Below are 11,279 nucleotides of genomic sequence, written 5' to 3'. Positions count from 1 at the left end.
CTCTTACATAGTGCATTTACAGTTCCTTGCATGCAAAAGACACAGGCCCATGTGCAGGATCGTGCACCAGGAATTCTTGGAATTAATGTTTCACTGAATTACAATCTTTTTCCAGCTAAAAGGAAAGCCTGTAGTTCAGGTGTGAATCACGTGCAGCTCAATTTGGTTAGATGCTCTTTTTTAACATTAATGATGTGTAACAGCACAGGTCAGCGACAGCAGCGAGAGCCAAGCGTGAGGGAGTGCAGGGCATCCAGCAAGCACACCTCCGTCCTGAACTTCGCACCCCTCGCCTTCCAGGGCCGGGGCTTATCAGAGCAGGGATTTCCACTCTGCTGAATTCTGTCCGATAGTTTTATGATGAGTCCCTCAACTGGGGCTGAGAGGATTTAAAAAATTCCCCTTCTTTCTTCCCTTTGCTATCAAATCAATTGTTCACGGGAGCAAGCAGAACCTGTGGACTGGTGCAGCCGCTCTGAATGCAGCCCGGCGTGTAAAGGCCCTCGGCTGAGCTGGGAGGCAGAGGCACACGCCTGCACCCCGCGGCAGCCGAGAAGCCCTGCAGGGTGCACCCCGCGGGTGGCAAATACTTACAGGGAGAGCTACCGACACAGAGATGCTGAATCTACGCGGTCCTGCCTTTTGTGCGGGGGAGTGATGTTTTGCTCTTGACTGAAACTGTACTTTTAATATTACTGACATTATAAAAGCATCTGAAGAACTCTTGTTTTTTATCTGAGTGACTGTATGTATACCCAGAAGCCACTCTAGGGAAATGTGTCTCCCAAGCGTATATGCATATTTTTAAGCATGCTTTTGGTGGATGTGATTTGGCCAAATAGTTTTGAAACCACCATTGCAGAAGAAATACAGGGCAAAGGACCCTGCGTGGCCGCTTGGTTCTGCAGCGGGAGAGAGCTCCCTCCCTGCCCAAGAACGAACCTCAGCCTCCGGCATGGGCCCCATCCTCCTGCAAGCAAAATCCTCATTCAGTGGATTTTGGCACCCATGGCAGGCCTTACAGGAAGATAGCCTAAAAGAGACACAAAAGCACATCAGCTGTAGGGTAGAGTTTGAAACAAACTAAATAACAAAGGTGGACTGAGTGTATCCACATAGCTAGCAACGCTGCTCCTTCGTAACACTTGCAGGGCGTAGGAAACGGCAGGTCTATCATTCAGTGGCTATATCAGCCCCGATTTTTCCATGTAAATAATTAAATTCACAATGTATTCCATTAGGGGATCACTGGCTCCTATATAGCTGCTATAACATTACAATTATACACTGTAATTCTAATGTTCAAAAACACTAATCATTCATATTACATTTCCATGAGCACACTCTAAAAGGCGTTCCTTATTATTAATCTTTCAAGACTGGCACTACTATTTCAATTTTTAAAAGATTTATGATGTCACATTACTCCTGTTGTTTCAGTAAATAAACATAGGAACGCTTGAAAAATGGGTAACAGACTCCTTAGAGTGCTGTCCTTGAATTATCTGGAAGGACACTTTCTCCATATCTCCTCAAAAACCCCATCTACAAGCTATTAATCCACCCTATTGTGGTTAGGGTGAATAACAGATGGAGCTGGCTGATTTTATTTATTCACTTATTTATTCATAAAAGAAAGTGTCCAAACGGGTCATCTCAATGAAGTGGTTTGAGATGTACAGCAGCCGGCCACCCAGTCTCGTCACTGCCGCTTCCTTCGGCCCCACGCCCTGGGCTGCTGCATGGGCTTTTCTTACCATTTTTCAAAAGATGCAGTAAACTCACCAAGACAGAGCCTGTGACCCTGTGTCTTCCCGTGTGCGCTGTCCTTGGGAACGCTCCCTACAGGTAGGGAATTAAGGTACAGCGATGACATTAACTACTGGATTGGTTGTGGGTTGCAGCTGTTGCGGGCGCCGTGACCGTCGGACGCAGAGAAGTGGGAAAGGTGAATGAAGATCACAGGTGAGTTGAAGTAACGTGTTCATGAGAGCTGAGGTTTCTGCCTGAAGAATGAAAGCTTGAAACCAACAATTAATTTTACTGTAATCTAATCTCACCACCTACAAGAACATTGTATCTCTCTTAGAATTTGGAAGGAAATAATGTTGACGCTTTCCTCTGGAGAGCCCTGCCATTATTAAAAGGAGGAAGGAAACTTATCTCATGATGCTGAAATAGTTTCAAAGAGAAAGCTCTTGTTTGTTTTAGCTAAATGGAGGGAAATACTGGCCCTGAGAAGCACCCTTGCAAATCAGAGGGAGGAAATTCCAGGCGTTCACTTAGAAAAGCAGAATCATGTAATTAGTAAAGTGACTGAGTAAGAACACTGATAACTAGGCCGGTTGCTGTTACAGAGGACTTGGAACATGCAAGAATTGTAAGCACTGGTGGGTTTTGGTTATTCCTTGAATTGCTTTGTTTGGGGATTTTTTTTTTTTTGTCTTGGGTCGGCAAAGTCCCCTTCTCAGGGAGCTTCCAAGTCACATGAATCACCAGCTGGTCGCACCAGCGGCCCCGCGTGAGAACAGGTCAGTTCTCAAAGCTCCTTCTTTCTCCCTTTTCACAACAAGCAAAAAGAAGCAATATTTGCAGCTTTGTAGTCTTTTCAGAAGGAAGGTGTCCTCGGGTCTCATCATCTTTGCATCAGTATGTATGAATGTAATAACATTGTAGGGTAATTCAATTTGGAAGGGACCTCGGGAGGCACAGCTAGCATTTGTATGCTTGCAGCATCATAGGGCTCTGTGAAAGTCATAAGCAACTAATTTTTAACCTTGGTCCTGGAGAAGGTACGACTCTGGCACGCTGGGGAAGTGTAACCGACTTGCGCCCTTGGGGAACAGAGCAAAAGTACCCATTGCCAGAGAGCTGCCAAGGAGAATCGGTCCTGAAGTGTGCGGAAAGAGATGGGGGGAGAGGGGAAGGAATCTGCCGAATGGAAAGGCAGAATACTGAGCATTACTGGCTGTTCTCTAACACCAGGGTGGAGAGAGGTTCCTTACCCAGCCTTTGCTGCGGAACACCATGAAAGGAGCCTAAATGATAGAACCAGCCATAAGAACAGACTAAATTTTGCAATTTCATGGCCTCCATGAAAATCCCATTTTAGCAAAGACAGGATGAAAGAGAAAACATGAATGATCGATATTGAAGGAAACCCAGTTTGTGCCTAATATATCCTGGAGAAACTGCTAATGGAAATTGAATAGTCCTGAAAATATTTCCTGAGACTGCAACTCTGATCAAGTAGCCCTATGGTGATATATTGCACGTCCAAATTAAAGCTGCCCTGGGGCACAAGTAACTCCAGCAGCTGGTTTTACTGTGTAGGACTGGATGATTTGTCTGTTTTTTCTAGCTTTTTGACAGCATATTTTTATACAAGGCTAAGGCCTGAGTCTTCTACTATGTAAGAGGAGCTACTGAATATTTAACATCCCATAGAACTGATGTTACTCTAGCATATCATTATGCTTCTATTAGGAAGTCTGCTGGTACCCCAGCATTGCAGAATGGCAGATGGTACCTTTAGATAAAGAGTTGCTTATGGAGGTCTCTAAATTTATGGACCATGCTGCTATGTTTCATGAGAAGATATGAATTTCCACTGAATGTTCACAGTATTAAAATCTGTTCTAATTTAGCATGTTATTTTGACAGCGACTAGTTCTTTCAAAGGGAAAGGCTTTATTAGGATCAGCGATGGAGCAATCTAACTGTGGCAGCATTTCTTCTGTGACCCTGTGAGTCACTTCTGAAATGAAAGAACTATATCCCTTACATCAAGAAATAATTTTAATGGGTGTATGGGCAGTCTTAATCCATAAGCACATTTTCAAATACCATTATGCACTAAAGATGACATCAGAGAATGACACACTTGTGCCTACAGAATCAAAAACTTTATTAAAAGCATCCAGCCACAACAGAGCACAAACACTCCAGTTCCCCAAGAAACTCCTGATTGTGCTTCCATCAACTTCACAGGGAGCAGGATGAGAGCAATAAGTCTGGGTGTGGGTAAGTTACTAAATGTATCCTGATAACTCAGGTGCTGATGTTTACTTCACATTAGCAGGGGAACGTGCTTCAGCTGAACCCAGATAAATGCCCACCGAGCATGCCTCCGTTCCTGTTGGACACCCAAATTTAGGGTCCTGTAGGTCTGAGCTCATTAGCTGGAGTCCAAAATTCTTCAGGTTGTTTTTATCTTCTTTCTGTGTGTGGTTGTGGGGATTTTATGAGGGTTTTTTTTTGCTGGTGTTTGGGCTTTTTTTTTTTTAATTGGTACAATGCTCTATGGTATAAATACTTGTCAGGTGTCTAGGATCTTGCTAGTTGGAAGGTGGCATGAAGAGGGCAGGGCAGGGCAAGGCAAGGGGGAGCTGTATTTTATATTATGTTAAAAGGAATTCTGTCTGATCTCTGGAGATCCTCAAGTTGTGTATTGCCCTAGTTTAATTAATAGCTCTGTCTCAACAACTCTGAACTCATTTGAGATGGTATGTACAATTTTGTATTGAGCAGCTATAACATATGAGGCTAGCGTCTCCTTTGTAAGTGCATTAGGAGATGTTTTAGCAAATGCTTGATACGAAGCAGGCATTTAACCCTCCTTATCGTGTTTGATTGCAACTCTCATTTCATCCCATAAAGTTTTATCCTCCCTGAGTGATCTCTTGGGGGGTCTGAGTACTGGAAAAAGCTTTTAAGAACTGTTTGGTGCTTTCAGATGCTGGGTTGAGGGTTTTTTTTCCATTCAATTTTCTTTCATCTCTCTTTGATAGCTTTTGAAAATTTTTTTGCTGTTTTGCCCCAAGTTTTTAACTTTCCACCTTCTTCTGGCTATGTGTAAAACAAAACGCAGGATTCACTTGTACTCCACATAGACAAACCCATCAAAACCAAGGTGGATTGCTCCTGGGTTGCCAAGAGAGATCAAATTCAGCAGACAGAAGGTGTGAAACTTAGGGACTGCGATGGATACTGGGGCTTGTGTCTGACTGTAAACTCCATTTTGAGAGGGAATTTTTGGCTGTTTTCTTCGAAATCTCCTCTCTGGGTTAAACTCATGTTCCAAAGGGTGATGATAAAAGGTGAGCAACTGAGACAGCTATCTTTTCATACAGGTTTTTCAGCAGCTCTATGACTGTCTCTGTGCGTAAATCACCAGCTCCTCTGCTGTGAATCAGGTGTGACGTGCTACAGACGCTCAATTTATAGGAGCTGGGATCATAGCTAAGGTGTCCCTGGACAGTGATCAAGAACCTTTATTGTGGTTACCGAGCTTTGTAGGAGCAATGCGATTTCATTTTTGCATATCACAGCTATCTCCTCTGCTTGCCTTTGTGTCAACAGGGACAGGGAGTTTCAAGTTGGCTTTGTCTAGCAAATTTCCAACTTTGGCTGTTATTTCAGCCTAAGGCCTCAGAAAAATATAACCTAAATCAGCCTTCTTTCCCTCAGAAAAGGTATTATTTTTAAATACCCCGCCTTTTTTTTTTTGAAGTCAGAACTCCCTTGAGAAGGGCCTAACTCATAAATTTCGCACAGCAGGATTTGACTTTACTGTAGATACCAGCTGCATTCCTCTGAAGGGGGGAAAAAATAATACTAATGACCAGTTTATAATGAGTGATTGAACAGTGGCACTCCACAGGGAGGCAATATTTTTAAGCTCAAGACCATGTAATAGTGGGATGTGGGCTTTTAAAATGGAAACAGACTTGTCAAGTCCTATGATTTTTATTGTGAGACCCGTGGCATAGCCAGTTCTCAAGTAGGGAGGGGAACTGTTGGGGAAGGAGGGAGTGGTCTGTATAGTAATTGCCTTCCAACAGTCTGACACTTCAGCAAGTGGCAATCTACAAGACGGCGGTTTCCAAGAAAAGCCCATATAGCAGGGAACAAAATTGCAATCAGTAATGAAGGAAACCTTCCAGAGATGGGCCTCATGCAGGCACCGCCAGGTACCAGGGCGGGCACATAGCTGCAAGGTCAAGACTTGAAAGGGAAATGGAAAATTTATTTTACTTTATTTTTTTATTCACTTATTTTTTAATAATCTGTGATAATGCACGTCAGTGTCAAAACTGCTCTGGTTTCTTAACTGCAACAATTTTCTTTAACTGATTAACAGATGGATTAATTTGAAATAACCTTAGAGGTAAAAGAAACAAAACCCATGGACAGTCCAACCTCGAAATCAGTAAAGTTGTTTTGTGACATCAAAGGCCTGGCTGCAGTCACAGCTTTTCTGGGACTGTTCTGCCCGTCCACCTACGCCTCGCCCTCCACCCGAGTACCTTGCGATCTCCTCCAGGCCAGCGCCTCCCTGGTGGGAAGGTTTGCGGTTGTTTGACTTTCCCTGCAAAACGCCTACCTATGTGACTGCAGGCTGCTGTGAAGCACCTAGAATAGGCATACAGAAATAATGATCCTCAAACTCATGATTTTTAAAATTTTATTTCCTTAAACTAAACCTTTTTGTTTGGTTTGAATGCACTTTTTCTTTCGGTTCCTTCCAGGTATTGAAATTTTAACTTATACTTCGATAATTGTTTTCCCAGATTTTATTTTCATGCAGCTACAAGCACTACAAATTTGGTTGTGATTTAAAACAAGCAGTTAATAAAATGCTGGAGCTAAAAGTCAAATATCAGATATAAGCACCTCTGATCTAGCCAGGGGTGGGCTGATGAGGTTCTCTTCTCAAGGCTCCTGACTAAGCCCTGATGCTGTGGAGTGAATTACATAGATCATGTCCTGCCCAGCTCTCTACAGAAATACGCTTGTAAACATTGCAGAGAGGTAGCTTGAAGGACATACGAATTATATAGATCACCCAAAGTATCAGATATTCCATCTTCCTCCTCTCCTCCCTTCCCCAATTCCCTTCAATATTTGAAAATAGACTAATCCAGGAGAGTCGCAATAAATAAAAAAAAATCATAAAGAGTTGTCAGCTCTGCCTTTCCAGTTACAAGTGTGCATCTTGGGAAGCTCTTCTGGCAGCTGGTGCTTTAGAAGTGACCAGAGGTGAACAACCCTGGCTGTACACGGCCATTGTGCACCTGGGTGGCTCTATGGCGTTTTCTGTGTATACAGCGCAGCAAGCAGGACTGAGTCCTTCTTCCTTTTTGTTATTCCTAAAAAACCACCCCAGTTTCCTAAAATTCCCACAGAAGGACTATGTTGAGGACCCCACTTTCTGTACAAAGATGGAAGGCTTCAGAGCTAGCCGGCCTCGTGGCAGGCCCGTGGTTACTCGTTGGAAGCTCACAGCGCCCTGGTGAGGAGCATGGTGCACAGAGCCCCTGCAGCACAGGGCTGCCTGTCTCCTTAGCTGCCCCCATCCCATCCTTCGTCAGCCGGTACCACCCCCTCCACCTGAGCATCCCCAGTTCTGCGCTGAAGCCACTCAGCCTTTTACGTGACCCAAGACACTTGTATGTCTTAACATTAGTGAGTCTTGAGTGGAGCTGTGCCAATTTGGGTCCCTTTATTAGCAGTATTAAATTCCATTGTGCAGGTATTTCCACAGCTGTGAGTTATTCAACATAAACTCCTACTGAAGTAGAGAATAGGCTGCAAATAACCCACCAGGGAACAATTTCTTAAGTGCTAGTCATCCAGCAAATTCCTTTATTCTCAGTTTTTATAGCGGGATTATTCGATGTAGAGGATATGTCCAGGTTATAATGTATTTGATTATTTATAGCAGATATCTTGTGGCGTGAGCTCCATTTTAAAATGGACAAGGATTATTGGCACTAGACAGATGTGATGTTAATTTCCAAAACTAACCCCATTTTCAGTGGAGCCTGTGCTATTGCTTGCACTCTTGAGAATATCACTTTTCTGGTAATTTTTCAAACCCCCAGTTGTTTTCCTACTAAGCCTACTTCAGCCTGTGATTTCTCTGTTTCTCATATATTTTCTTGATGATTATTCCTGTTTCCTAGTGAAACATTTCCCTCCCTGTACCACCAAATGGATCCCCCTGTACGGGGAAAAAAAAAGCTCTCTTTCTGTTCCGCTCTTCATCATCCCTTGAGATGTGTTTTGGGTTCTAGGGAAGCTCCAAGAGCAGGTGCTGCCTGATTCAAACCCCTCATTAAAACACCTCATACCCCACTGAATGGAAACTCCCCGTTCCGCCCTGCCACCTGCCCGAGCCACCAGCCTGCCCTTTTGTGCTGGGAAATGCATTTAGAGGCAATACACCCTTTTTCTAATGCTACTGCATTAGCCTAAGGACAGGTAGACCCTTACACAAATCTTCTTGCTGATGTCTCCAAACCAGGCTATTGGCGCAGCATAGTTCAGTCCCTTTTTGAAGCCATCGTTACTCTCTGCCTCTTCACCCCGTTTGCTATTTAAAATGCTTTGAACCGACCCGGTAGCTTCGTCGAGGGCCCCTACATCTTGTACCGAGGGGGTTGTTGAACAACAGCTCCACAATCAGCTTCTCTGCCACCTTCCTGCTTTCATAAAAGTGATCCCCTTACCCGGCCTTTCTGCCTGCAGATTTCAGAGAAGCACGTCAGCACAAGGCTGGCTTCGGTCCCAGCGCGTAACAGGCTCAGGAGGGATGGTAGGTGAGCTAGAGCAGTGGCCAGGCAGCGATGCCTTAGCAGATGCTGTGCCTCTCTATCTGCAGCTCTGTCTGCCCCCTTCCTCCACGTGATGGAGAGACCAGCTCTGGAATGTATATTCATGAGGTTATTCCATACTGAGCTGAGCCATTAAAGTGCATTGCCTACAACTAAGAGCCATTTATTTATTTATTTATTTTAAAAATCCCATGCATTTATGGAGGCACACTGGTGTGGTTTCAAAGTGCTGTGCACGGTTTTTATTTGTGTGACTTCCATTGAAATTTTTTTTTATTTTTTTTTAATAGAAACTTTGTGGCAAAATCTTCCAAGTGCCGCTTAACAGTGCTGGGATTTCATTCCTATCATCCCTATCCTTTTTTTGCAGACTATTCAGCCAGCAATATTCAGGGCTTTTCTTAATGCTTTCCATCTCCTCTGCACTGCTGGGAAGGGGCCAGCCATCAGCCAAACAGCAAGGAAATAGACTGCATGCATTTAGTGTAGTGACGGGCACATATGTTTTTAGTGAAGAGTTTATTTGCCAGAAGAAAAGTAGTTTGAGAATTCAGGTCAACTTTTGGTGAATCACTTTGAACTAATAAATATAAGAGGTGAGGACAGAAAGATTTCAGAAGTGCAGAACAAGTTCATATCGATTTTTCCGACACAAATCAGCTCTGTTTAGTTGGGCCAGGCTACCCCTGTTGCCAGCAGCAAAAAAAAAAAAAGAAAAAAAAAAAAGGAGGGAAGAGGAAAAGGGGCAGGAGATCCTCTTGCCCCAAACCCAACGTCTAAGTCAAAGGTGTTTAATAAATGCATTTCCTTTGGTGCCCACCGCTCTCCTGCCCCAGCCCTTGCCCCAGCTCTCCCCCTCTCCTGTGCCACAGCTCCTATTTCCAAAGCCATCCATTACAATCCTCCACACCCCTTCTCATGAACATGCCCAGGTCCCAGCTGGAGAACTCCCAGCCACTGCCATCCCACACCTCTCTTTCTAAAGCTTTGCGTGAAACTCTCCTTGTCCAAACCCACCCAGAGCTCCCCAACCTCAGGCACCTCCACAAACCCTCCCCAAGCCCTCTTCTTGCTTCAGACATCCACGTCAGAGCCGATGCTTGGCTCCTCCCTGTTGGCTGCTGCAGCCCACTGTGCCCATCTTCACCTCCTGAAAAAGCCTCTGACTGTGCTCCAGCAGCGAGCGAAGGATCCCAGAGGGATGCTGCACTCACCAGTAGTACAGAGTCCTGTCCTAACAGGTCTCCAAGGACAGCAAAGGAGAATTATGATGGGGGAAAATCTGATGTACAGAACATCTTTTTTCAGGTTGCATTCACAAGAGACTGAAATGTCAATTGTATCTTGGCAAAAATGTTGCCCTTAACACTCGCTTAAGATGTAAAAGAGCTGGATTTGGTCCTCAGCCTCCCGTGTTACATGAGGGTTACACTGGAGGGAGGGTGATCTCATCTCCTGTTGACGGGCAAAGATGATCTCAGTAGTACCTGGGCCAGAGGAAAGCAAGTAGCTCCAGAGGATTCTGACTCTCTCGGCAGAAACTTAGTCCATGTCTTTCCTCTAAATCAGTCACAGCAGGGACCTGAGCTTGGGTTTTGTACTATACAGAAAACACTATCCTGTTGGCTATTCAGGTGCCACTGGGATCACGCTCCCTTCCATCTACTGTCCCCTGTCAATCTCAAGTTTGTTTTTTGGTAAAGTGAATAAAGAAGGAAGTCCCAGTGAACTGAGTATGATTCTTTCAAGCACACTAAGAAATTTTTGTTGAAAGCTGACTCAAAAACATATTACTTAATTTAACTTCTTTTTCATTTAGTGAATTAGGAAGCACCGCTACTCAGAGAGCTCCAGCCATGTGTCCCTGCCGTGGAAGGACAAGGTCATTTTGGTTCCGGCCACGCAGAGAGAAGAGAGTCCAAGGTACCCTGTAATGGTAATGGTTTCCCACTGGGGTAGGTAATTCCACTGATTTTGGTGAAACGAAAAGCTGTGAGGCTCAAAGATCCTGATGTTAACCTGCTACCACCACGCTAAACCCTTGTTCTGGCTTTTCGAGTTCAGTGAGTTCAGCCCATGCAGCCCCTGGCAGCAACCACTGGTGCAGGTATTTCAGCATAATGGTCCTTCTTCACAGGCATGGCAAACGGAGCTCTGAAGAGACTTATGGATGAACATTGCATACTTGAAGATGATAGAGACAAATATCCATGTAATGGACCACGGCCTGATTTTACAGCATCGGTTAGGATACCTCTTCCTACAGAGACACGGTCTATGTCTGCCTTGCCTCCCACCCAACTGTGCGCTTTCCAGGCCAGCTACAAAGCTCCAGTCCTTGCCCCCGCCAGCCAGGGGTCCCCAACTTGAGTATACCCCATTGTTCAAATCTCATCTCTGACTGACAAAATGAACACACCTGTAGTCTAACTGCTGGTCATTTAGCAAACGACCTCATTTCGATACTAACCCCCTCAGTCCAATTATCCCTCTTCTTCAGCCACATGTCCTTATGTAGCAGCGTTGCTCATTTATATGCTAATTTTACTAAGTCTACTTCAAAGGGGAGAATTGTTTGTTAAAAATCTTACACTCCAGCCTCAGTTCAGACCATCTCATTATTTACCTGCAAATTTAGGGAGATATGGGTAAAAGCTCTGT

The 11,279-nt window shown here is 44.4% G+C and overlaps 1 long non-coding RNA gene across 1 annotated transcript; it reads left to right on the top strand.

Annotated features, from left to right (window-relative positions):
- The first annotated feature begins 4,392 nt into the window (after positions 1 to 4,392).
- Positions 4,393 to 10,794, top strand: LOC148051378 (uncharacterized). The gene is made up of 3 exons (XR_015699658.1): positions 4,393 to 4,505; positions 10,438 to 10,541; positions 10,756 to 10,794. It is a non-coding gene; the product is annotated as an uncharacterized LOC148051378 (long non-coding RNA).
- Positions 10,795 to 11,279: the final 485 nt, after the last annotated feature.

The sequence above is a fragment of the Nipponia nippon genome, unplaced genomic scaffold (assembly GCF_047370975.1).
Source record: "Nipponia nippon isolate SJK-2023a ecotype South Korea unplaced genomic scaffold, ASM4737097v1 scaffold_6, whole genome shotgun sequence".
NCBI lineage: Eukaryota > Metazoa > Chordata > Aves > Pelecaniformes > Threskiornithidae > Nipponia > Nipponia nippon.
This window is presented reverse-complemented; position numbering and strand designations above follow the sequence as displayed.